The 27,015-nt window shown below is 38.5% G+C and overlaps 1 long non-coding RNA gene and 1 pseudogene across 1 annotated transcript; one reads left to right on the top strand and one right to left on the bottom strand.

The window, feature by feature from the left end:
- Positions 1-75: 75 nt before the first annotated feature.
- Positions 76-24,230, bottom strand: LOC132152921 (major histocompatibility complex class I-related gene protein-like; annotated as a pseudogene).
- Positions 22,204-24,054, top strand: LOC132153000 (uncharacterized). Its single transcript, XR_009436610.1, has 3 exons — positions 22,204-22,433; positions 22,638-23,329; positions 23,376-24,054. It is a non-coding gene; the product is annotated as an uncharacterized LOC132153000 (long non-coding RNA).
- Positions 24,231-27,015: the final 2,785 nt, after the last annotated feature.

Raw genomic sequence — 27,015 nt, 5'->3', positions numbered from 1 at the left:
TTTTTAAGGCAACCAGGAAACTACTTCTTTTTTTTCTATTACTTAGACCAACACATACATACACAAAAAAAAAAAAAAAAAAAAAATATATATATATATATATATATTGTTATGCATGTATAGAATACAGAAATATAACACAATAATTAAACAAATCAGCATGTACTAGTAATAAAATTATGTTCTTTAACAATATTATAATTTCAGGTCACACAAGCTTATTTTTACACATTGTATATTATCTGTTATGGTTGCATATCTATATTACTTTCATTTATCATTTTACTCTAATTTTGCTTGGTCATTAAATCCACCAAGTGTAATGCACCAATCAAATGCTGTTTTATATGTATTGTCTTGACTTGCTTCACTTTTCATCAGAGGCAGAAGCTGAAATCAAGAAAAACAAATAATTTTTGTTTAATTTCTAGAAGGTTTCTTGAATTAAAATGTGCATCTGTATAAAGTTTAAAATTTAAATAAACCTAATATAAAATTTAAATGTTGCTAAATACATATTACTTTTAAATATTTAATTGTAAATACATCATAAAAAGGTGTACTCACATGAAGCAAGTGAATAATCACTCTGGGATGTCTCAGATCCTTTTCCTGAATAAGAAATACATAGTTTAATGATAAGAGTAACACTACAGAAATATCGGTAAAACTTTAGATTACAACCAGCAAAACTTTTTTGTAATTATAGTGTACCAGTTGGGAACCGTCAGGGTTTAAATTATTGTAAAAACGATATTTACAATTTGTAAATAAATGTTTTTAAGTTATAGTATTTTATTTTATTTTATTTCAGCTATTCATAATTTGACAAACATCATCTAAATAAAATAAATACAATTTCTCTGACAAAAAAAAAAAAAAAACCTCTCCAAATCAGGCTAATGAACACCGCCCATTTTCTCCATAACTTACAGTATATGAATGTTTCCGCCTAGCATTTGCAGCTCTGTGATTGGTGGTCCAGCTATGAGGGCCAAGCAATAGTAAATCAATGGGGGAGTAATTTTGAATGACAAAAAAATTGACCAATCATATCTTTTCTCTAAATATGCGGGGGCCTTGTTATCACTATAAGACAAGTTCAACCCACTGTGGGATCTGTATTGGAAAAAATATATTTGCTGATAAACTAGCTGTTATACATGTCATAATGGAAGGCACAAATAACGTAAGTGAGGACATTTACTAGGCCGCTGTGCCAGTGATATTTATTATAAGCACTGCTTGTTTGTCTTGAAGTGTCCGTTGTAATTTGCTGCTAGCGCTGCCATGTACACATTACATTTGCTGGTTTTGTGTGGTAGGAGGGATTGAGTGTCTGTTAATTTTGTGTGATGATACATTTCTAATGAGGATTTACAGTTGACTTAAATTTAGAGTTTTTATTTTTATTATATATAATGTATGTATGACGTACTGTATAAACAATTATTCCAGAGCAGTTGTAGCCAATTACCCTGTAACTACGTGGAACAAGGAGGTAACAACAAGCACCGCTTTAATTACAGCCAGCAAATGTTGTGACTACATGGAACAAGGGAGAAACAAGTTGGACTTAAACACAGAACAAGTGTATATTTGCACAGTAATTACAGAGAAAACTATTGCACTGGTTTTAATTGAATTATTTATCACCAAATTAAACCCTCTCCTTTTTTTTGCTATAGAAACATCACAGTATACATCCACTGAAATACAAATGTTGTATCATGTATTTTTTTTTTTCACGAACAGCTGAAAAGTAGGAAGCTTATTTTAAACTGCACTGAACCTTGATGGTAATCATGCAAAGTTATTTGGTGATAGAGGTGTTGGGAAGTAGCTGGTGTGACTCCACTGAGATTGACGAATATGCTTTCATAAGGTAAGTAGACTTCTAAATCATAGCAGAAACTCATTAACTCATTTCACTAGATGTCCAGTTTTGTTGTTCAGTAATAAGAAACAGAATGGTTAAAAAATAAAATAAATTATAAAATTATAAAATAAAAAATTAAATAAAAAAATTATCAAATAATATAATAAAATACCCCTATAAAATTATAAAAAGTATATTGTCTTTCTAAATCAATCCCAAACATAAGTTTAGGCCATACATACCATGTAATATTAGATAAGGTGCCCCTTAAGTTTCAAAATACTTGATTTGTAATTTTACAGGTTGTTACCCCTTTATTCCCCAAATGTAACATTGGTCCATACCTAAATGTACGTTCTTTATAGGTACACTATAATTACAGAAATGTAGACCGTAAATTCAGTTTACTAAAGTAGTTCTTTGCGGGTTGTAATCTAAAGCGTTACCGAAATATCAAACTGCATATGGTGAACTTGCATATGGTGAAGGTTTATTTCCAAAGGAACAGATGTTTGGTTTCTTTTCTTCTTTGAAAATTAGATGCAAAAAAACAAACAAAACAAAAAACATTTACCAACAGCTCGTCTCTTCTTCCATATGATGAGTGCAGTTATGATGAGAACAGCTCCACACATGAACACCAGCAGCACACTGATCACGACAGACAGACTGAAGGATCCTGGGCCAGATTCATACACATCTGAAAAGTTTTGAGATGAGTGACATTTGAGAATAAACTATTGAATCAAACAGGTAAAACTGTTTTCATGTTATTTATTTTTTTTACTAAATTTAACATTTGTTGTCCCTGCACTCAAAATATTTGTACCAGATGTAATGTCCAGTTTGTTGTCCAGATTGAGGCGTTGCATTGTGCAGTTGTATTTATGTTCTTCACGTAGCTTGTCTTTACTGATCACCAAACTCTTCCTCATCTGGTAAGTTCCATCTCTGTTGGGCAGAATCTCTCCTCCTGTTACTGTTGTTAAACCGTTGTGTTCATTGCATCGGTCATTCAGTTATGATAATCATGATTCATAAAGCATTCAAAAGCATTTGATGCTTTCTGTCAGCACAGCTGTCTGGTCCATATTTGTTGATAATGTTCTTTTTTTCTTTTTAATTATGAATAGGTTAATCAGGTTGACTCACTCACCTTTTCTCATCACATTGTTCTTTTCAATGTTCAGAAACCTCTGCAAGGTTTTAATGCAAATAGGATGATAAACATGTTGATGCAGGAACTTTACATGAAGCTGTGTTGCTTGGTTCCATGTTACCCATAGCAGTTTACTCTGGATTGCCTTTTTTTCATTGTCAAAGGTGAACTCCCCAACGTTTTGTCCATCAAACGCTTCCCAGTAATGAAGTGGACCAGGTTTATCATTGTTCAACAATTCACATCCAGCAAGTCTCTGAGTAACACGTACACCTGTAGATGAATGGATGAATGAAACATGTAGCTATTACCACTTCAAAAAAACTGTCAAAAGCTTTATAATATAAAGTTTATATGCTGTGTGCATAAACACAAAAGAGTTACATTTGTTATGAAATGTTTATTATGTGGCATTATCAGTTCGTTGCTTGGACTAACCTGAGTGATTTAAGTGATCATTATAATGGGATTCCAAATCTTTCATGTCGTTATATTGAACACGAAATACAGTTTTAGCATCGCTTTGCTCTTCATCATAGTATTTTGCTTCACTGTGAGAGCGATAGACAAGTTTCCATGTGTTTGAGTCATAATATCCTATTTGCACATCATCCAACATCAGCACAGCACTGAACTCAGGAAATGGTGTTTGTCCAGCTATATATGTCACAAAAGTCATTAGTGAGTGAGAATCTGTGGATAGACAAGGAAAAACAATGTTAGTGTGGCCTGAATTTATAACACTACATATACAACTATACATTCCTAATCACACCTAAAGAAACAGAGTTGTCCTATAGAAATAGAATAAAATTTCATTTTGCTTTATCAGATGTTTGAATAATTGACATTTGATTCACTGATTAATTTCCTCTTATCACACTGCTGTCATGTTGACAGACTTTTGGTTGCATTTCTTACAGTTTCTGTTCTCTTGTAGTCAGTTGCTTGAAGTTGTCTGAACCAAACAAAACAAACTGATTTAATTAATAGTTTCCATAGTTTCCCTTTGATTTACAGCTGTCTCTCATTCATTAGCCTCATTATATATACAGTATTTTCCGGACTATAAGTCGCACTTTTTTTCATAGTTTGGCTGGTCCTGCGACTTATAGTCAGGTGCGACTTATTTATCAAAATTAATTTGACATGAACCGAGAGAAATGAACCAAGAGAAATGAACCAATAGAAAATATTACCGTCTCCAGCCGCGAGAGGGCGCTCTATGCTGCTCTGTGCTCCTGTAGTCTACACTGAAGACATAGAGCGCCCTTTAGCGGCTGTAGACGGTAATGTTTTCTCTTAGTTCTTGGTTCTAAATAAATGCAATTTATAGTCCAGTGCGACTTATATATGTTTTTTTCCTCATCATGACGTATTATTGGACTTATAGTCCGAAAAATACGGTACTCCCAGTTCTGTTGAGCTCTGTGGATGATATCATCAGTCCCACTCCTGATCCAGAGCTCAGCCAGCCATCAGCCTGCTGCAGGGAGTGAATGCCAGAGTCCACTGCAGATGGAAAGCATAATCCCACTGTGACACACAAGCTAGTGGTAAAAGTAACAACTGTGACTAGCATCACCTCAGGGCCAGAGCTCGACATTACATCTGACCAGGTGTGTGAGCCAGCAAAGATGAGTGGAGATCAAGGGAATGGATTGAAACCCCGTCCACACTCCCACCAATAAGGGTGAGCTGCTGCTACATCATGTGGTGCAGATCTCCTCGGACTTTCAGTCCCCAGCTCCCTCAGCATGAGGATCCCCCATCTCCACCTCCAAACTCAGACTCCAGACCAGAGCACTGGGCTCCTCCTTCCCTCTGGCTCCACCAATTGTCCTTGGTAGCTCCTGGTCCACTTCGGTCTTCTGGTTCCCCATCTCCTTGTCGCCATGACTCATCTTTGTGTCCTCGTGTATCGTATAGCACTGAACATGACAACTGCGTATCCAGTGCACATTTATGCATATGTGTACAACACATCCTGACACAACCTGAGATGCCGAGACATTCTGCTCTTGCTCCCACAAGATAACTTCTCTGCTCAATATCTCTGCTTGTGAATGTCACACTGTTTTCACTGAATGTGCTATTTAAAACATGCAATTAAACCATCTGTAGCCAAAGAATTGCGAGCAGCAATCATCAGGGTTCAAGAAGTTTGGAAAGGAGGAGGAAACCAGAACAGTTGGGATAAAGAAGCTTTATTACTATCTACATTACTTCCGTTTTTCTAAATTATACGCTAAAAGCATTATCAATAAAGTTTAATTGCCCCTTGATAAAAGTGAAAAAAGTGAAGTGGCATTCAGCCAAGTATGGTGACCCATACTCAGAATTTGTGCTCTGCATTTAACCCATCCGAAATGCACACACACAGAGCAGTGAACACACACACACACTGTGAGCACACACCCAGAGCAGTGGGCAGCCATTTATGCTGCTGCGCCCGGGGAGCAGTTGGGGGTTCGATGCCTTGCTCAAGGGCACCTAAGTCGTGGTATTGAAGGTGGAGAGTGAAGATTGACGCAATCTTCTTGATTGACGCAACAATGTACAGTCGTGGCCAAAAAGTTTTGAGAATTACAGAAATATTAGTTTTCAAAAAGTTTGCCGCTAAACTGCTTTTAGATCTTTGTTTCAGTTGTTTCTGTGATGTACTGAAATATAATTACAAGCACTTCATAAGTTTCAAAGGCTTTTATCGACAATTACATGACATTAATGCAAAGAGTCAGTATTTGCAGTGTTGGCCCTTCTTTTTCAGGACCTCTGCATTTCGACTGGGCATGCTCTCAATCAACTTCTGGGCCAAATCCTGACTGATAGCAACCCATTCTTTCATAATCACTTCTTGGAGTTTGTCAGGATTAGTGGGTTTTTGTTGGTCCACCCGCCTCTTGAGGATTGACCACAAGTTCTCAATGGGATTAAGATCTGGGGAGTTTCAAGGCCATGGACCCAAAATTTCAACATTCTGGTCCCCGAGCCACTTAGTTATCACTTTTGCCTTATGACACGGTGCTCCATCGTGCTGGAAAATGCATTGTTCTTCACCAAACTGTTGTTGGATTGTTGGAAGAAGTTGCTGTTGGAGGGGGTTTTGGTACCATTCTTTATTCATGGCTGTGTTTTTGGGCAGAATTGTGAGTGAGCCCACTCCCTTGGATGAGAAGCAACCCCACACATGAATGGTATCAGGATACTTTACTGTTGGCATGACAAAGGACTGATGGTAGCGCTCACCTTTTCTTCTCCGGACAAGCCTTTTTCCAGATGCCCCAAACAATCGGAAAGGGGCTTCATCAGAGAATATGACTTTGCCCCAGTCCTCAGCAGTCCATTCACTATACTTTCTGCAGAAGATCAATCTGTCCCTGATGTTTTTTTTGGAGAGAAGTGGCTTCTTTGCTGCCCTTCTTGACACCAGGCCATCTTCCAAAAGTCTTCGCCTCACTGTGCGTGCAGATGCGCTCACACCTGCCAGCTGCCATTCCTGAGCAAGCTCTGCAGTGGTGGCACTCCGATCCCGCAGCTGAATCCTCTTTAGGAGACGATCCTGGCGCTTGCTGGACGTTCTTGGACGCCCTAAAGCCTTCTTTACAAGAATTGAACCTCTTTCCTTGAAGTTCTTGATGATCCTATAAATTGTTGATTTAGGTGCATACTTAGTAACCACAATATCCTTGCCTGTGAAGCCATTTTTATGCAACGCAATGATGACGTTTCTGCACGCGTTTCTTTGCAGGTCACCATGGTTAACAATGGAAGAACAATGATTTCAAGCATCACTCTCCTTTTAACATGTCAAGTCTGCCATTCTAACCCAATCAGCCTGACATAATGATCTCCAGCCTTGTGCTCGTCAACATTCTCACCTGAGTTAACAAGACGATTACTGAAATGATCTCAGCAGGTCCTTTAATGACAGCAATGAAATGCAGTGGAAAGGTTTTTTTGGGATTAAGTTAATTTTCATGGCAAAGAAGGACTATGCAATTCATCTGATCACTCTTCATAACATTCTGGAGTATATGCAAATTGCTATTATAAAAACTTAAGCAGCAACTTTTCCAATTTCCAATATTTATGTAATTCTCAAAACTTTTGGCCACGACTGTATGCATGTATCAGACACACACCTGGATAAAACTTTTCAGAACTTAAGTTTGTCTAGAATAAGATACAGGCCAATAAATATTTAGCCCATGGCCCAAACAGGAAAGAGGAGAATGGGACTCAAACCAGGACTTGAACTCAAAAGTCACCATGCTTCTATACAATGACATGTACTGCCCACAAGCATATGACTCTAGCAGCTTTATTACCTAAATGGCATCCATATGTTAATGTTAAGGGAACATTCTGTTTTTGTTAGGTCAGTAAGTTTGAGTTTTCTGAAAAACATAATTTTTAAATCTCCTTGTGCACTGTACAATTTACACAACATTTTGCCAGTGTCATCTAGAGACACTCATGACAAAAAGTTATCGAAAGAATTTTACATTTTCAAATCATTTAAAATATATAATCCAATATATATCTTAGTTCTTCTGATAACTTTTTGTCTGGAGGGTCTGATGATACATGTTAAATGTTGGGTGATTATGCTACCTACTCTTCCTTCCTCTGCTGGAACGCCACTCTGTCATGCATGCATGTACCATACTTAGCGGAAGCTAGAGATTACTTGAATATGGATATTTTTCTTACACAAACACGCACCTAAACTCTGGAATAACCTACCTAACATTGTTCGGGAGGCAGACACACTCTTGCACTTTAAATCTAGATTAAAGACCCATCTCTTTAACCTGGCTTACACATAACATACTAATATTCTTTTAATATCCAAATCCGTTAAAGGATTTTTAGGCTGCGTTAATTAGGTGAACCGGGAACACTTCCCATAACACCCTATGTACTTGCTACATCATTAGAAGAATGGCATCTACGCTAATATTTGTTTGTTTCTCTCTTATTCTGAGGTCACCGTAGCCACCAGATCCAGTCTGTATCCAGATCAGAGGGTCACTGCAGTCACCCGGATCCAGTACGTATCCAGACCAGATGCTGGATCAGCACCTAGAAAGAACCTCTACAGCCCTGAAAGACAGCGGAGACCAGGACAACTAGAGCCCCAGATACAGATCCCCTGTAAAGACTTTGTCTCAGATGACCACCAGGACAAGACCACAGGAAACAGATGATTCTTCTGCACAATCTGACTTTGATGCAGCCTGGAATTGAACTACTGGTTTCGTCTGGTCAGAGGAGAACTGGCCCCCCAATGGAGCCTGCCTTGCTTAGTTGGGGACACTTCATCTACAGCGATATCATTGACTTGATTGCAAATAAATGCACAGACACTATTTAAACTGAACAGAGATGACATCACTGAATTCAATGATGAACTGCCTTTAACTGTCATTTTGCATTATTGACACACTGTTTTCCTAATGAATGTTGTTCAGTAGCTTTGACGCAATGTATTTTGTTTAAAGCGCTATATAAATAAAGGTGACTTGACTTTACTTGACATCGATTCACTTCAGAAGGACTTTATTAAAAACCCAAAGCCATGTGGAGCACTTTTTATGATGAATTGATGCACTTTATTGGACTTCTATTGGACTATTTAGTATCAGCTCACATTAATTGACATTATAAAGTTTGGAAGAGCCAATATATATATTTAAATATAAATCTCATTGTATTCATCTGAAAGAAGAAGGTCATATACACCTAGGATGGCTTGAGGGTGAGTAAATCATGGGGTAATTTTCATTTTTGGGTGAACTATCCCTAAGGGCAGTGCTTCCCAAACCTGTCCTGGAGGCCCTCATTCCCTGCACCTTTTGTATGTCTCCCTTATCTAACACACCTGATTCCACTCATCAGCTTGTTAGTAGGGACTGCAAGAACTAAATTGGGTGTGTCTGATTAGGAAGACATACAAAATGTGCAGGGCACGGGGTCCTCCAGGACAGGTTTGGGGAGCACTGCCTTAGGGCAATAAAATCAGAGCTATACATTTAGTTTCACACTTGAGGGAATAAGATTAAAACATTTTTTAATTCTAGGCTGTACACTTATGGAGAACATAAAATGTGTTTATTATAGCACCACCTAGGGCCAAAGGGGTGTGTGTTTTCACCTGAGTAGCAGTGAGAATTAGGGACCACCCTGCCAAATTTGGTGTCTCTAGGACTTACTGCGTTGGCACTTAATTTTCATGCCAAGAGTTCAAAAGATAGCATTCATTCTATTTTTATTCATTTAAACAAGAAAACAAAACAAAAAAAACTTGATCGATTCTCCATTTGTGATAAGTGCAAATTATAACGCACATGTTTCTTAGAGGGTGAATTCAAATGAAATACTGCCATACTTGTCATACTAGTTCTGAATATGAAGTTTACTTCATTATATATGAAAAGCATGGAAAAATATGGTTCAAACCACATACAGGTGTGGGTCATATAATTAGAATATCATCAAAAAGTTGATTTCACTAATTCCATTCAAAAGGTGAAACTTGTATATTATATTCATTCATAACACACAGACTGATATATTTCAAATGTTTATTTCTTTTAACTTTGATGTTTATAACTGACAACTAAGGAAAACCCCAAATTCAGTATCTCAAAAAATTATAATATTGTGAAAAGATTCAATTTTGAAGACACCTGGTGCCAAAGGGGTGTGTGTTTTCACCTGAGTAGCAGTGAGAATTAGGGACCACCCTGCCAAATTTGGTGTCTCTAGGACTTACTGCGTTGGCACTTAATTTTCATGCCAAGAGTTCAAAAGATAGCATTCATTCTATTTTTATTCATTTAAACAAGAAAACAAAACAAAAAAAACTTGATCGATTCTCCATTTGTGATAAGTGCAAATTATAACGCACATGTTTCTTAGAGGGTGAATTCAAATGAAATACTGCCATACTTGTCATACTAGTTCTGAATATGAAGTTTACTTCATTATATATGAAAAGCATGGAAAAATATGGTTCAAACCACATACAGGTGTGGGTCATATAATTAGAATATCATCAAAAAGTTGATTTCACTAATTCCATTCAAAAGGTGAAACTTGTATATTATATTCATTCATAACACACAGACTGATATATTTCAAATGTTTATTTCTTTTAACTTTGATGTTTATAACTGACAACTAAGGAAAACCCCAAATTCAGTATCTCAAAAAATTATAATATTGTGAAAAGGTTCAATTTTGAAGACACCTGGTGCCACACTCTAACCAGCTAATGAACTCAAAACACCTGCAAAGGTCTTTAAATGGTCTCTCAGTTTAGTTCTGTAGACTACACAATCATGGGGAAGACTGCTGACTTGACAGTTGTCCAAAAGACGACCATTGACACCTTGCACAAGGAGGGCAAGACACAAAAGGTCATTGCAAAAGAGGCTGGCTGTTCACAGAGCTCTGTGTCCAAGCACATTAATAGAGAGGCGAAGGGAAGGAAAAGATATGGTAGAAAAAAGTGTACAAGCAATAGGGATTACCACACCCTGGAGAAGATTGTGAAACAAAACCCATTCAAAAATGTGGGGGAGATTCACAAAGAGTGGACTGCAGCTGGAGTCAGTGCTTCAAGAACCACTACGCACAGATGTATGCAAGACATGGGTTTCAGCTTTTGAACAACAGACAGCATCAGAAGCGTCTTGCTTCAAACAGGACTGGACTGCTTCTGAGTGGTCCAAAGTTATGTTCTCTGATGAAAGTACATTTTGCATTTCCTTTGGATATCAGGGTCTCAGAGTCTGGAGGATGAGAGGAGAGGCACACAATACACGTTGCTTGAGGTCCAGTGTAAAGTTTCCACAGTCAGTGATGGTTTGGGGTGCCATGTCATCTGCTGGTGTTGGTCCACGGTGTTTTCTGAGATGCAGATTTCATTTTCCAACAGGACTTGGCACCTGCACACAGTGCCAAAGCTACCAGTACCTGGTTTAAGGACCATTGTATCCCTGTTCTTAATTGGCCAACAAACTCGTCTGAACTTAACCCCATAGAAAATCTATGGGGTATTGTGAAGAGGAAGATGCGATATGCCAGACCCAAGAATGCAGAAGAGCTGAAGGCCACTATCAGAGCAACCTGGGATCTCATAACACCTGAGCAGTGCCACAGACTGATCGACTTCATGCCATGTCACATTGCTGCAGTAATTCAGGCAAAAGGAGCCCCAACTAAGTATTGAGTGCTGAACATCCTCATACTTTTCAAGTTCATACTTTTTAGTTGGCCAAGATTTCTAAAAATCCTTTCTTTGTATTGGTCTTAAGCTATATTCTAAATTTTCTAAGATACTGAATTTGGGATTTTCCTTAGTTGTTAGTTATAATCATCAAAATTAAAAGAAATAAACATTTGAAATATATCAGTCTGTGTGTAATGAATGAATAAAATATACAAGTTTCACTTTTTGAATGGAATTAGTGAAATAAATCAACTTTTTGATGATATTCTAATTATATGACCAGCACCTGTATGCAAATAGGTGCACCTATATACAGTATGGTCACCAACAGGCTTTGTGGTCATCTAGTGAAAAGGTTTGGTACTGCGCCCAAACAAAAACTTGCTGAAAGATTTTGATATCTCAAATTTTTTGAGATACCAAACTCAGATTTGGATCACAATTTTTTAACATTTATGGCGTTGATTTTCCAGCAGTTTTAGAGTTCAACATGTTTTGTAAAATATATTGTAATGAATTAAACCTTTGTATTCATTCGGAAGAAGGAGGCGGGAACCGGCGGACAATCAAAAACATTTTAATAACAAAATAAACACAAAAACAGCGCACCAGCCCCTCACGGACGACTGGTGCGCGCAAATAAAACCCAAAACACAACTAAAAGCCCAGGCCTGGTCCTCTCTCGTCCTTCACTGTCGTCGCTCCAGTTTTATATCCTTCCATCTCCTCCATGGGCCTCGAGACCGGTGGGTCGAACAGGTGTAGTTCATCTCCAATCACTCCCCCGGCCTCGCTCCCATGTCCTTCGGCCCCGCCCCACTCGTCACATATATATTTATTATTTTCATAAAACACTTCTATATTATCTTCTTATTTCCTTATAACTTTTTTCTTCTTTTTTCTCCTTTCTATGAAAAGATCCATGTGCATTAAAGTACATGTTTTTTTTTCTTGCAGATCTCAATATTAAGTCTTAGTTTCCAAATACAAGTCTTTACTTGCAAAACAGTCAAGTCATATATCACAAGAAAGCTCCCATTCTCATGAATTTGACTGTGTAGTTTATTTCATTGTGTGAAAATCACAGATCGAACAATTTTCAATAGAATCGCAATATGAAATTTGACACCTCTGACGTAACATTTAGGCTACGTTCACACTGCAGGGCTTAATGCTCAATTCCGATTTTTTGAAAAAAATTTTTTTGCAAGGCCGTTCACATTTCCAATTAAATGCGACCTTTTGTGATCTCCTGTGTGAACGTGAAATGACCCAGAAGTGATCCGCATTGCGCAGAAGAGTACTCAACGGTTAACGGCGTCACTCATTGTTTGCGGAAGTAGCTAAAGATGGATGTCAACAACAGTGTCGCAATCAGCACTGTTGACAAATTTTCTAAAGCTTCTGGTATATTTTTTTAATTTGTCAAAATGTGAGTTACTTTAAATTAAAGAATGCAACCTATCTACAATTAATAATATTCCAGTTAAAGACATCTTATTTAGGAATCTCTTTATGCAAAATTGTATATAATTTCTCCTCTATAACGGAGAAAATGTAATTTATGGCTGCAAAGAGACTTATCTCTGAGGGGAAGAATATTATTTGCAAAAGGGAAGGGTATTTCCAGACTACGCTGCTCTATCCATGTTGATGAAAACACTCTCAAGAATATTAACAAAATTATATTTAATTTCATATGGACAAATGGCATACAATCTGTGGTTTTAAATACCTCTGAAGATGGTGATCTCAATATATTAGATTTTTGTACATTTAATAATATTCTTAAAATCAGTTGGGCCAAACACTTTATTAAAAATCCATTTGTCAAACATTTTCTCAGTTAATTAAGCTTATCGAATGGTTAAAAAAAGCTAGCTGATAGTAAGCGAACTTACCTGCACTGATGAATTTTAAGCATGGCAACAGGAACATGGCCCCAGGCTTTGAAAATTAGTGAGGTCCAGTGGTTTCTATGATAACCCCCTTATTACAGAATTGTGCTATAATAACCCCTATAAATACAACTAATTATACAATAACGCTTGAAAAGAGACAGAAATGTAGATGTTTTTGGAGGGATGCTCATTTTTAAATCATACCCTATCAAAGTTTGTTATATTTATGGGGTGGATAATTTTATCAGTTGTTTATTATTCATGCGACCATACATATTGCACCAAACGTGTTATTTTCAGGTAGTCAAGATTACAAAAGACAAAACTTCACAATCAGTTTCAGTGGCGTAGATGGTCAAACATGTATCATACATATTTTGGCTTGATTGGTTCGAATCTGCCTTTTGGTTAATTTTTTTCTCCCTTTTCAACTTTCAGATCACATAAGAAAAGCATTTATTTTCAATGAAAATGAAGTAAATAATCAAAAAGTTGAAAATTGAAAGCAGTGGGTAGGGTAAGAGTAGGTGTATGGAGGGCTTTATTGTCCCAATAAGGTGGCATCCATTTAATTAGACTCAATAAGTTATTATTGCATACTGTTTTATAATGTACCACTACTCAGGTGCAGATAATTGCTATTTTTTGCAATAAGTGGTAAAAATAGCAGAAAATCCTGCTATTTTAACATAGTATAAATAGAATATATAGCTATTTGCACTTAGTGTAAATAGCCGCTCCCTTTTTTGATTACTGCCAGAATAATGACGGTGATGCAATGTTGCCAGATGTTGATATTAAAATAAATAAAAACCTATAAATAAATAAAATAAACAGAAATTATTTCAGTTACTTTGGAAATTATACAAGATAAAGTTATCGTTAACCCTAAACCGCAGTTTCCTACTTTATTAACTTTCTAAAGTTTAATATGTAGTGGAAAAACGAGTCATAAAACCGCTTATAATAGCTGGATCTGGCAACACAGGGTGCATCTCGCGCTCTCACTGGCGGACTGGGACAGTAAATAAGGCCAGGAATTTGACTCCACCCCAGGCCACCTCTGCTGCTGCAGTCACCACCCAATTCATGTGTCCACCAGACTGCTAAACTCTTTGGCTCTTTCAGTTGTTTGAATTGGGTTATACTTTTTTTTTATTTTTATCGCTGTTGTTGTAATGTCTGGGAATCCAGAATGCGCTTCCATCAGCGGAAACATATTAGCTGAACCCTGTTTGTTTTACGTGTTATTTATAGTAAACCATAGGCCTATTACGGATGCTTTGTCAGATTTAAGATGAACAGCGGTCCCAGCGCGTGCCGAACCGTGTGTGGTGAACTGAACGGTTCGGTTTTTTCAGTGAACCGTCCCATCCCTAGTAAATATAAGTGTAATTCTGACCGACCTGCTCCCTTACTGGTGAACATGGCTGGGATTTTGCAGCAATTTGCTGCGTCTGTGGCCAGGGCTTTTCTCCTTTTTACACGTTCCCTCTCTGCTCCTCCTTTGCGTTTATGGCTCCTTTTTTAGCGCGATTTTCTAAGATAAAGCCTATCTCTGGATATAGCCAATTAGGCAGTGCTTCGCTGATGTTTGGTCATGTGGTGGTGTAATTTTCACGCCGCGATCGCCTGATTCGTAGATTCATAAAATAATTCGCAGTTGCATACCAGCCTATTGCACGTCAGCCTGATCGACTGCACAGCGGCAGCCGCAGGCCAGAATGACCATTAGGCCACCGGGAAATGTCCCGGTGCTCCTGATGGCCAGTCCGCCCCTGTCACCGGACTCCCTGCTAACACACGACGTAACAGTTACGTAACGTATTGGTAATTTTTGGTAATTCCATGACTTACCAATTGACAACGTAACTACGACGTCGCATGCCCGTAATTTTATTACCATAATTAAACTTTCTATTTTCGTAAGGAGTTATGAACGTGAAATAAGGACACAGACTTGCTACACCATCTCATCTGCCGCAGATACTGTATCAGGAGGACAGCGCGTTTGTTTGAAGCACTTTTCACTTCAACTGTGTCTGACAGGAGAATAAGCTTTTCTGAGGTGAGTCTTACAGTTTATAATAAATAAATAGGTTGATAAAATGTATTTAACAAAGTAAAAGCAAAATTCTTGAACTCCGTAAAGACGCTAAAACCCTTTTTGAATTGTATTGTTTTTATTAGCCTACTAGTCGTTGAGAGTTACCATGTTAGTCTGACATTTTCTGTTTCTCGTCAGTTATTCCAAAGAAAAGTTCAACAACTGCGACTGATTGGTTAAGTAACATATGTTAATATTATCCACAGTCTACTTTAAGTACTTTTGTTAATATGTATACCTCATCTTAATTATTTGATATGTCTGCTAGAAAATGTTATGCTAGCGTAGAAGCATAAGTATAACATAATAGATTTGAGCTCTTATTAACGAAAGTTTGGCCTTTTAAACACATCTTATGCTTAAAGGAGCAGTTTTGATAGCTTTTTAAACGTTTTTGATGATAATTTGTCAAAAGGTAAATGGAAGTAAGCTAATTAATCAAACCTAAAAGTCAGTACTGTAGAGTCTATCAGTGATGTCACTCACGGTCTAAAATGGGCTGAAACTATTTCAAACCAGTGTTTCAAACACTGATTTTTCATTTTAAACAAATATTGATTAAAATTGTACTGTGATTTCAGGAGTGTCTTAAAAAGTGATCCGAGGAAGCTTATTAAATAACTTCATATTTATTTTTTTATTTTTTTTAACATATAACCATGCATCTGTAAAATCTAAAAATGTGAATTCTGGTATCTTGAGATTTTTCTTTTCTGCATTTCCCCTATTCTCTAGTTTGTTTATTTCTAATAAGGAGCTGGAGGCCGTGGAGAAGCAGATCTGTGACCTTGTGGAGAAGCAGGCTCAGCTGAGAGAGCGGATAGTCTAGTCTAGTCTTATTAACGAAGACGCCGCATAAATTTTGTCATAGTTTTTTTCATCAGATATTAGTTTTAGCTCGTCAACGTCTCTTCTTAATTACAGAATTTTTTTTGTTAACTAATATTTTTCGTCAACGTTTTCGTTTAAAAAATTCACACTGGTCTGTCCCCCGAATAGTGAGGTCAAAATATAAATTTAATGCAGGCTCCAGGAAAAATATCTGATTGTGATTAAACTAGAAAAATGCTAAATTAATGAACAAAAACAAAAAGCCTGCTTTCAATCATGTATCTCCGGCTGTCCAGTTCCCGTGGAACGTCCCCCCGAATCACTACCAGTCTGCACCACCTCTATTGAAAGCCCTGTCGTCAACCAGTCCATCTCCATACCCCAGTGCTACGCCCCCTTCAGTGATGTCTTCTGCCCGAAGCGGGCCTCGAAGCTGCCTCCACTACGGCCATGGGACTGTGCTATAGATCTGCTGCCGGGTGAACCAGTGCCTAGGGGACGGATCTATCCCCTATCCGTTCCCGAGGAGAAGGCCATGGAGGATTACATCAGGGAGGCGCTGGCTCAAGGATACATCCGCCCATCTACCTCCCCTGCTGCTTCGAGTTTCTTCTTCGTGGCCAAGAAGCATGGAGGTTTGCGGCCATGTATCGACTACAGAGCCATGAACAAGATAACTCAGAAGTTTCGCTATCCTCTTCCCCTCGTCCCAGCGGCCCTAGAACATCTCCGTGGTGCCACTGTATTCTCCAAGCTGGACCTCTGCAGCGCGTATAACCTCATCCGGATACGTGAGGGGGAAGAGTGGAAAACCGCCTTCATCACCCCTACTGGCCACTACGAGTACTGCATGATGCCGTATGGGCTAGTAAACGCCCCCCTCCGTATTCCAGGATTTCATGCATGAGGTGCTCCGGGATTTCCTCCATCAATTCGTCCTAGTGTACATCGATGACATCTTGATATATTCCCGGAGCCAGGCCGAACATCGACGCCACGTTGCGGAGGTCTTGCAACGCCTGAGGGACTTCCAGCTCTATCTAAAGGCAGAGAAGTGCTCATTCCATCAGCCCTCAGTGCAGTTCCTTGGCTATACCATCGACCGCAGTGGCATCCGGATGGACAAGGGGAAGGTAAGCGCCGTCCAGGATTGGCCCATTCCTACCACCATCAAGGAACTACAGCGATTCCTTGGCTTCGCAAACTTCTACAGACGATTCATTCAGAACTTTAGTACCATCACCAGTCCTCTAACCAACCTCCTTCATCAGAAGCCCAAGTCCCTGTCATGGACTCCTGCCGCCACCGAAGCCTTCCAGGCCCTGAAGCTGGCCTTTACGACCGCCCCACTCCTCGTGCATCCTAACCCTGATTTACCATTCGTCGTGGAGGTGGACGACTCTACCACCGGAGTGGGTGCGGTCCTGTCTCAGCAGCAGGGGATGCCCAGCCGCTTCCATCCATGTGCCTTCTTCTCCAGGAAGCTCAACCCAGCAGAGGTAAACTACGACATTGGCAACAGGGAGCTACTTGCCATCAAGCTTGCCCTGGAGGAGTGGAGACATTGGCTGGAGGGAGCCAAACACCCCTTTCAAGTTCTCACTGACCATAAAAACCTGGAATACCTTAGGGCAGCCAAGAGACTCAACCCCAGACAAGCCCGCTGGGCGCTATTCTTCACCTGCTTCCCGTTCTCCATCACTTACCGCCCTGGGGCAAAGAATATTAAGGCCGATGCTCTGTCCAGATGTTACTCACCCGAAGAGAGGTCTGAGAACACCCAACCCATCTTCCCAGACAAAGTTATAGTTAACCCTATCTCTTGGTCTGCTGAAACCCTACCTCCAGCCCGTCCCCAACCGCCCGTGGTCACACCTGGGAGTGGATTTCATGACCGACCTTCCTCCCTCTGATAATAACACATGTATTCTGATTCTTGTGGATAGATTTTCTAAAGCATGTCGTCTTCTTCCCCTGAAGGGTCTCCCCACTGCCATGGAAACGGCAGAACTGATGTTTAACCATGTCTTCAGGTACTTTGGCATTCCAGAGGACATAGTGTCGGATCGGGGCCCCCAATTCATCTCCCGGGTATGGAAAGCATTTCACTCCTTCCTAGGTGTGGCCATCAGCCTGTCCTCCGGCTACCACCCGCAGTCCAACGGGCAGACGGAAAGGAAGGTCCAGGAGATCGGACGCTTCCTCCGTACCTTCTGTCACGGCCACCAGAACTCCTGGAACCAATTCCTGGGGTGGGCCGAGTACGCACAGAACTCCCTCCATCAACCCACCACCGGACTCACACCCTTCCAGTGCGTACTTGGCTACCAGCCACCCCTGTTTCCCTGGTCTGGAGAGCCCTCTGACGTTCCCGCGGTCGACTATTGGTTCCGGGAGAGCGAGAGGGTCTGGGACGCGGCCCAATCAACTACAACGGGCGCTCCGTAGACGCAGGACGGCAGCCGACCTTCGCCGTTCCGAGGCTCCCCAGTACCAACCCGGTCAGAAGGTTTGGCTGTCTACCCGGGACATCCGCCTGCGTCTACCCTGCCGCAAGCTTAGTCCCAGATTCATTGGCCCGTTCACTATCACTCAGCAGATCAATCCGGTCACCTACAAACTGCAACTTCCTCCCGAGTACCGCTTTCCCCACTTTCCATGTCTCACTCCTGAATAGAGCCCGACCGATATGGATTTTTGGGGGCCGATGCCGATATTAACTCGAAAAGAGTCGATTTATAAGCCGATATTTTGATTTTTAAAATAATCTGGATATTAGACCCATTTCCTATAAACTGCATTTACACAACATTCAATAGCAAAATATCTGCCTGTTCTATGTATGTGGACTGTATAAACCATTTTCCAGAATGGACTATGTTAAAAAAAAAGCCTTAGATTACAGTCTCAATGACTAAACAATTGCACATCAAAAGTATATATTTTTTAATGATCAAAAAACAGTCTGGTTTTAAACATTTAACACTTTTACTTTCTTCCAGTTGAAGCTGGTTTTAACAGTTTGTGTGTGTACTGTAAATAAATTATAATACTAAAGTTAAAGTATTTGCAGAAGTAGTCCCACACTTTGCTGCTACAGCATTCACCTTTTTCAGCCATCTGTAGGCAGAAAGAGAGACAGAGAAAGAATAAGCATGTGTATTAATAATATCACCATGTATCATTACTCATGTCATCATTAGAATTATAATAATAATAATAAACTGGGATCTCCTACATAGGCAAAAATGAGAAATATATATATATTTTTTTATTTGTCAAGCAATAGGTATTACCTACTTATATTTAACAATATTATTTCAACATTTTCCTGTTATGTCTGTAAAGCTTCTTTGAAACAATATGTAAAAAAAAAAAAAGCGCTTGTTCAGCTCACATTTATTTACATGTCCCCTCTGGTTTAATCATTTCTGACGCACCTACTGTAGTTACTGTAACTACACTATATTTGCTCTCACAGACACATTCACAACAGACCTGTATATCTTCTCCTCTTCTCTTTGTGCAGTCTGAATCAAAACATCGTCTTGCCTACTATTACCGGAAGATTACGGAATCAATTCGAAGTTGAATGGTTAACGTTAGTGTCATGAACACACCGCTGTCAATTTTGAGAAGAACCACCTTCAAACAAGTTAATAGCAAGCATTTAAGGGGCCTGCTTAAAAGGAAGCTATTAGCGTTAGAGTAACGTAACCAGCCTGAATTCACCAAATTGTTCTCTGGACCTGAGGGTAGCCTCTTCTTCCTTGCTTCTCTCTTAATTCTCATCAGCAGGACTAGCGCTATCGCTCGCTTCTTACAACGGGACAGATACATGTTTGCTGCTGACCGAAAGGAGGAGGAACAGACTATGAAAGAGCTCCCGCTAAACGTTTTTAAAACTCCGCCTACGCCATAGCGCAGCGCAAATCGCGTTTTATCTGAAGGGCAACGCTGAACCCAGCGGCAAGCGCCGTGCATACCGCGTCCTGTGTGAAAGGCCCAATTACGCGGTCATTATGTGGGAAACACACCGCAATAGAATAAGAATAAGTTAAACGCTAATGTTATAGTTTGACCTCCTATTAACGTTCGCGCTCTTCCACTGATAAACATGGTATTAGCTTTGTGGCTAATCTAATATAGCAATGCATTAGCGGCTGTAAGTGATGTTACAGAATATTTAGAAGTAATAATGATAGGACCGTTAGCTAGAACTACCACACAGTTTTTATACACAGGGTATGAACTAAATCTACAATCATTTCACATGACGAACGACAGACTCACCGTCAAAACAGTTGATCGCTTTCTTCTGTAGTGGACTTCTGGCGCTGTTGTTAACTCTGGAGCTGCAGAGCTCCCTCTGGTGGGCACACTATGCAACACTCATAACATGAGTGAAGCATGAGCCTCTGTTTCTCATGTTTCATCGGCCGTTATAAATGCCGATGCCGATTTAAATGCAATTAGCTTATATCGGCCGATAACATCGGCCGGCCGATATATCGGTCGGGCTCTACTCCTGAAACCTCACCATCCTTCTGTTCTTCCCTCCACAGAACCTGGCGAGATGGAAGCCCCCCCTCCTCTCCTCCTAGATGACGGCGCAGCCTACTCGGTCAAGGACATCCTGGACTCCCGGCGGCGTGGTGGGCAGCTGGAGTACCTAGTGGACTGGGAAGGATACGGTCCAGAGGAACATCTTGGACCCCTCCTTGCTGGATACCTTCCACTCAAGACACCCCAACCGACCAGCTCCCAGGGGTAGAGGACGCCCACCACGACGTCGGGGTCCCCGGCCCTCAGGAGCGGCCCCCAGTACCCCTATCACAAACACGCCAGGTTCCACCTCCACACAATCACGGCGCACACTCTCACCTGAATACTAATCATCACCACCTGATCCGCATCACCTATCATCCACCACAGTACCTAAAAGCCACACACACGCACCCAGTCATTGTCCGGTCACGTTCGCGACAAGATCATTCCTGCGCTAACTATAAGAACTAACTCCTCTTTACCTTCTCTCCAAGGATAACCTCCGAAGACTCTTCTTCCATCTTCTCTCCAAGGATTACCTCCAAGATCCTCCTAAAGCCCCATGGTGCGTGTGTGTGGTCCCCTCCTTCCCGGCACGGATCCCAACACCCATCCACTCCTCACTTCCTGCTCCTCTGCTTGTGTCCATTCAATAAATACCATCTTTCATCTGTTACTCCTCTGTCTCTGAGTGATCCGTAACAGCCCCGTCAGACTGAGGTGTTGCAACAATATATAGTGATATTCTCAATGTTACCCAGAAAACAGGATACAGGTTTAACTCATTCGAAATACTTCTGCTTAATGTTACACTGTCAGAAATGCAAAAGAAATCTAATGTATCTCTTGCTCTGGCTACTAGGGGTGTGGTGAGACACTTATCCCACGAGACGAGATGAGACGAGACGAGATGAGACACAAGACTGGTTTCATGAGACGAGATTTTTTTTTTAAAGAAATCCTCAATGATAAAATAAATATGGAAAATTTGTCTTTTATTCAACTGAAAAACACAAAATGCAAAAAATGTAGGTGCATTTTGAAATCAAATTGTACTTTATGAAATTAAACATATATTTTTTAATAAATTTTATGCAGGTATAAACAACATGGAAATGTTGCAAAAAGGTTTTGCCACAAACTCAACTGACAGGGAAGTAAAAAAATATATAGTATACATAAAAATAAATAATAAACAACACAAATAATATCCCTTTAAAGTAGCAGTCAGTCAAGTTTTTATTTAGTAAACTGATTTCCACTTGCCCTATGATATGTTTCATTTTTTTCCCAGCATAGTATTTTTTATTATTATTGTTACCAAATTCTATATTTTAGCATGTCTAACTATTTGAATGCATAACACTAATTTTTTCTTAAAGGTAGCCTTACTGATATAGATATCATACCTCAAAGTGATGATGTTACTGACCACTTCCTTGTATTGTGCATGCTACATATTACTGATATTAACTATATTTCCAAAATGAGAATTATGAATGTAAGAGCCTTACATTACATTTATAACAATCATTTTCAATGTTTGAATTGTATTTCAGTGCAGTTTGTGAAGACAGATAATCAAGAGAAGTCAGTTCCAGATCCACCCGGCCTCCACATCAGACCTCTCTCTCATGTGGATGGCTGTCTACTAGCATATCGTGTTCTCTTCAGACTTCGGTGGATCCAGATATTACTCAGGGACATGAACACTTGAATATTGCAAGAATAGAGAAAGTAATAATTACTAAATTTTAGAATTTAATGTTAATTGCTTAAACATTACACACACACACACACACACACACACACATATATATATATATATATATATATATATATATATATATATATATGTGTGTGTGTGTGTGTGTGTGTGTTTTGGGGGGGGGGGGGGGGGGGGGGGGGTTCCAAAGCACCTAAAAGCCAATTCACACAAACAAAACAAAATAAGCATTTTTTTAAAATAGTTTTTGTGGCAGTGTGAACTGGCCATAATGCTGTATGATAGGTGTGAGATTCATTAAACTTGATTTGCTATAATACATCTGCTCATAAGCTATTGCATATTATGTTCGATGAATTATTTGTAGTGGTTTGGTTAAGGGTGTGATTAGCTGATGTATTATTGTAGGAGCTTGTGATTAGTTGATGAATTGTGTGCATGGTTAATGATGGCTCTTAAATATTTAAATGCAATGTGCTGATTGCCTACGAAGACTTGCATGTTTGTGCATAATGTTTTGACCCTGGATGCTAAAAGAATGATATACATATTTAAATATATGGAAATGTATTTATTATAAATATATTTCAGTCTATGTGCTTCTGTATGGGCTGAATGCTTTCATTCATATTTCGCTGTATATCCTATGTTCTTATTAATAATCTGGGTGTATAACTGTTCATATTTGTTTGTTAATAAATTAACTGAATTCATTTCGAGTATGTATTCATCATTCACAGCTGCTAAAACAGCCTTTAAATTAGTTTGGGCATATGAGGACATAAATAAGGTTAAACTTGCATGTCCTGCAATGTCCACCCATAAAATAATTATAAAAAATGACCAACTGATTACCAGCACACAACTACCGATCCGCGACCCGATCCGTTGCCACGACGTCGCAGTTACTTACTGGCAACATCAAGAAGTTACATTGTGGCGTCGTATACGCACCTTTCACTTTTCCGGTTGCCACACGTAGCCACGAAATTTTCGTCACCAGATTACGTTGCAGTTACTTAACAGTTACGTAATGTTGTTAGCAGGTCTTACAACTCTCTGAAGACTCGTTCACTTCGGAAGCGTCTCGCAGCGATCATTGTCATACCACGGACGCTAAACATTATGAATTATACATGCAGACATTCATATGAGGAGTCTGGCAGCAAATTAGCCAATCAGAGAACAAATTTTATTTAAGAACATGAAAAATTTACTGAGGTCCGGACCTCGGTGGCCTCATAGCTGGCTACGGGCCTGAACATTTTCTCAATTTATTGAACTCGTGTCCGTCCATTCATCTTTCTTATTCTCTTTTACGTTTTTATTCCTACTCTTTCCTGGCAAAATACACATACACACAAGCATTCATACATTCACACACGTGTTTCCATATTTTATGGGGACTTTCCATAGACCGACTGATTTTTATAGGCCTACAGTACAAATTTTATATTATATCCCATAACCCGACCCCTAAACACAGCTATCACAAAAAAGTTTCTACATTTGTATATTACAATTATAATAATAATAATAATAATAAATACATAAATAAAAAAGCTGGGTGTGATTTATGTTTTCCCCTCAATGCATCACATGAAAGTGCTGGCTTCAGCTGTCAACAGGATTTTAATATTTCATTGAAAACCATTTGTTGGTCAACTTACCTGCACTGACGACTTTTAAACATGGCAACAAGAACACAACAAGCACGAACATTTTCTCAGTTTATCCAACTCGTGTCCGTCCCTTTCACCCTCGTAATTGTCCTTTACTTTCACCTTTGTACTTTATGTGTTTTTTTATTTTGCTGCGTTGCATCATGTGTGCATATCGCCACCTACCGTGTTGATCGATTTCGTATTTTCTCTATTCTTTCCTTGCAGAATATATGTAAACACACACACACACACACACACACGCACGCACGCACGCACACACACACACACACACACACACACGCACGCACGCACGCACGCACGCACACACACACACACACACACACACGCACGCACGCACGCACGCACACACACACACACACACGTCTCCATGTTTTATGGCGACTTTCCATAGACAAAACAATTTTTTATACAGTATAAACTTTATATTCCATCCCATAAACCTACCCCTAAACACAGCCCTCACATGAAAAAAATACTATAGTAATTTACAGTAAATGCTATAGTGTTTTTGAACCATACTAAAGTACTTGAATTAATTTGTTGTGGTAACTCTATAGTTGCTGTGGTAATATAACAAGCTATTAATATTAACAAATGACTTTGGCCAATACTGTACCAAGTTTATATTTTATATTATACTACAATACACTACAGTTTACTGTAGTAAAAACTAAAGTATACTAGAGTATTTATTACAGTTTATCAGTTCACTATAGTTATATTACAGTATGCTGTAGAATTCAATAAAAAGTGTTGTAAATATTATAATATACACAGTTTAATACACTTTACTATAGTATGGTTCAAAAACACTACAGTATTTACCATAAATTACTATAGTATTTTGGTTTAAAGTTAGAAGCAAATGCTCATGGATGTAAAGGATAAGAGCTTCCTCTCAGGTAAATTATTATTATCTGTATTATTTTTAAATACTAATGATTGGGTATTAATTAGTGTTTAATTTAAGTTGATTATCTTTCTATTCATTCATAACATAAGTCATTTTCTTCCACCATCCCTATAGAGTGGAGGACCTATGACCTCACTGTAGGCAGATCGGCTCTTAGCATGACACTGGTTCCCTCGACAAAAAGCCAATGGGATTTTTCCATAGGCTTTTGTATTATCTCAAAAAAATAAGCTCTGTGTTCAACCATAGTTCATGAACCTTTTTATCCAACAAGATAATTTTCACAAAATAATACAACTTTGATGAATTTTTAAGCCTGAAATAAATGCACCAGAACTTAAAAGCTAAACTTCTAAAGGAACTACAGTACCACGGTCACTCGCCTTCAGCATTACCACCATAACACTTCCCACAACTTTTCCAAACAAATTTTTTACATATTCAATGAAAAGGATTTACTCTGTAAACAAATTTTCATCCACACTACATGAACATATAAACTAGAATACATACAAAACTAGAACCAAACTAAAACTGAAATGAGACATGTTAGTCAATGTTAATGCATCAATGCATGACTCAAGGTTGAAGTTTAACACTTATTTTTCGTCAGGGTTGCACACTCAAATAATGTTATTTCAATGATGAAAAATAGAACAAGATGGTCATAAAAATCAAAATTTCTTCAACTTAAACTAAGGCACTTATTTAACATTGAATCTACATGGAAATGTGATCAAACCAATCTTGATTTTTACTCTTTTGAATCAGAGAACATGCAAGACTGCAATTAATATGGATTTGAATAAAAAGGTTACTCAAAGTAAACAACATCATTCAGTTTACATGCAAAACTTTATTTTTGCCCCCACACAATTTATGCAAACTATTTGAACTGAAAAAATAGCATCACAATTAAGTAAAAGAAGTGGTTACTTTATTTAAAACAAAATTAAGCAGTTTTATTATAATAAAAGCATGGTTCATTTTGGTAAGGCTTGTGATGTCCACATGTTTTTGTTGAAAAAAATCTGAGAGGCTGTAGCATTCCTATCGCAATTAGGTGACTAACAATAAAACATTACGTGGATATTTGAATTAAACGTTTGGTCAATATTTAACAAGAGTAAACAGTATAACAACAGTGTACAGCGACCTCTGGTGGTTTAAGTGTTAACTATAGTCCTGTAGGCTACTGCACGCGACAGCATTCGAGCATTCTGTAGACAGCATTCGAATAAAGTTTAAGAATACATTTTTCATAAAGTACATCAAATAAAATAGGCCTACAAGAAAATTTTTTTATCCATCCCACAAATCTTGTAGGTCAGTGTATTTTATTGTTATTATTATAATTGGTAATATTTTTATATTCTTGAAGTGTTTACTTACACTCAAAAAAATATTTAACCCCAAAAATGAAAACTTATGTAGTTCAATTAGATGTCAATTTTCCATCCAATTTAATCACAAAATTCCAATGCAAAAGTTAACATTTGTTTAAGCTTCAACCTTTCACGTTCAGTTAACGTAAACAAATTAAATAAATTTTATGAAAACTGATGAACTTTGATTTAAGCTTGTATAATACATAAACTTTACTCATTTTCAATAACTTATTGTTAATTGCTTTATATAATCACCTTACATTTTCTTAATTCTATTAAATAAATGTACAAAACATGTTACATTTTCAAACATTTATTTGCTGTAATTGGTCCATGAGTCGAAAGTACCATCCAATCTGACCAAAAAAAAAAGCATGAAAGCAACAGCATGAATAGCCTACTGTAATGCAGTACTTAACAAATAAAAGCAATTAAAAATTAAATCTTCCAGTTGTTATGACTCATGTTTGACTTTTTAGCTCTGTGTGCCCACAACTAACAGGGATCAACAAGAAACCATATTTTTAACATCAAAGATTAATTTCACATTTTCAATGTAACACTGTCATATTATTGCATAATACAGTGAACCATGTGCTTTCTCCTGATCTATAACAAAAAAAAAACAGAAATGTA

The sequence above is a fragment of the Carassius carassius genome, chromosome 1 (assembly GCF_963082965.1).
Source record: "Carassius carassius chromosome 1, fCarCar2.1, whole genome shotgun sequence".
Lineage (NCBI taxonomy): Eukaryota > Metazoa > Chordata > Actinopteri > Cypriniformes > Cyprinidae > Carassius > Carassius carassius.
The sequence above is the reverse complement of the archived record's forward strand: the minus strand, read 5'-3'. Positions and strand labels throughout refer to the sequence as shown.